The 1893-nt window shown below is 32.9% G+C and overlaps 1 non-coding gene across 1 annotated transcript; it reads right to left on the reverse strand.

Annotated features, from left to right (window-relative positions):
* Positions 1-233: 233 nt before the first annotated feature.
* Trnat-ggu lies at positions 234-304 on the reverse strand. Its single transcript has one exon. It is a non-coding gene; the product is annotated as a tRNA-Thr (tRNA).
* Positions 305-1893: the final 1589 nt, after the last annotated feature.

Below are 1893 nucleotides of genomic sequence, written 5' to 3' on the forward strand. Positions count from 1 at the left end.
TTTATAAAAAAATATGTTTTAATCTTTTTGTAAAGCCATAAATTTAAGAGTATTTGAAAAATAAACTTGAGCATGCACAAAACTTGTCATTTCTTCCACAATGAGATAATAAACAGTAATATTAGTTTATTAGTTACAAAGTAATAAATAAGACATTCAATATCCCATGTATTTTTCTAAAAATAAACTCAAAAGTTCCAAAAAAGAGGTTAATATATATATCGCAAAAAGTATTGCTCCGCCGGGACTCGAACCCGGATCTCTCACTTACCGGGTGAATGTGCTACCATTACACCACAGAGCCCTCTCCTGTTATAATCATTAAACATGTTTTAAAGAAAATCACTAGTTTCAGTAAGAAATCCCCTTAATTATTTTAGTTATCATAAACAGTTTTAAAATTGAAATTGAATCTTTATCATAATGTCACGTCAAATGATGGCTGCGTTTAATAATGATGGACCTACTAGCTTTTACCATGGCACTGTGTCACGGTGTGCATACGGTCCTTTTTTGCCCTTCACTATCCCTGAGAGGATGGGAAGTATCAATGCTGTATGGGCACAGAAGCGATTGTGTAAGTATACGAATGCCCTTTGTAAGCACCTTAAGGGAAAGCTGTTGGCTAAGAGTAATACTATTCGATCAGTGGTTTCTAAACTCAGGGATAAAATATCTACTATTACCTCAAGTGGTTGGCTTGGATGTCTGAGTCGTACTTGTGTAGAGTTTTTGAACATTGGAAACAACTTTCTACCTCTGTGAAGGTGAACTACAAGAAAAGAACGTCATTTGAATAGTGAGCTCTTGGTCATTGTCAGAGACTTCTGATCATGTAAATCTAAAATGAACAGAACTGACGAGTGACAGTCACTGTAAGCGTCGTAATGCTGTATTTGGCCCAATGGTGGAAGCTGTGACGATACTGTGTAGTCAGACAGCAACACAAGATAGGTTGCTTGTCATTGGTGAGGAACTATGATACCGATGAGGATTTTAAGAGAGTTGATGACCAGATAGTCGTTATAACTTATAAATGACTGTAATGACTGTAATTAGAATTAATGTCTGCTCAAGTCTGCTTCATGCGAAGAGTACTTTACACGGGTCAAAGATAACTTATCAATATGATCATATTAGACCCAAGAATAGAGTCTATAATCTACAATACTCCGGAGAATCACTACGAGAATAGTACCAGGGTGTTACATGGATTTACTTAAATGGAAGGCGACGAATACCAGAGTTGCGGGAGCTTTCCAGAATCGTAAATTCTACTCGGGGAAATTGAAAGATAAAAGTGGTCAGTATCGTGGCTTCAAGCACCACCATTCCATCTCTATTACTATTTTATTCATTGTTTTACTTTTTGTTCAATTGTTTCAACAGTCATTGTGAAAAAACCATACATTCAATGTTCAGAGTAATTTAAATCAACCTTGACAGCAAATTTATCTTCATTTTAATAAACTATTTCGTATCTATAAACCCAAAATATTAACATAATTATTGATGTAAGTATTTGTATCACTACAATTTAATTATTTATATTATCGTAAGAATACCAAAAATGTTTCGCAAAAACATTTTAAAAAGTTATAGGTTACAAAAAAATCTTACATAGTGTAAAAATAATATTAAAATATCATTACATGAACATTATGTAATGTTAACGTATATTAATTATTAATGTTCAATCCGCCAAAAAATAGCGCATACTTATAAAATAAAGTTACCTCGTTTAAGCTCATCAATCAAGACTTAAATGCTTAGAATATCTTTGATTGTATCAGAGTAGTACGGGTGTAATGAGTTTTTATTTAGTTTTGAACATCTTTAACTTATTGAGTAAACGTTTAAATCTTTATAACACAAGCATTCTTGTAGAGTTAG

Source organism: Homalodisca vitripennis, unplaced genomic scaffold (genome assembly GCF_021130785.1).
Source record: "Homalodisca vitripennis isolate AUS2020 unplaced genomic scaffold, UT_GWSS_2.1 ScUCBcl_11127;HRSCAF=20290, whole genome shotgun sequence".
Classification (NCBI taxonomy): Eukaryota; Metazoa; Arthropoda; class Insecta; order Hemiptera; family Cicadellidae; genus Homalodisca; species Homalodisca vitripennis.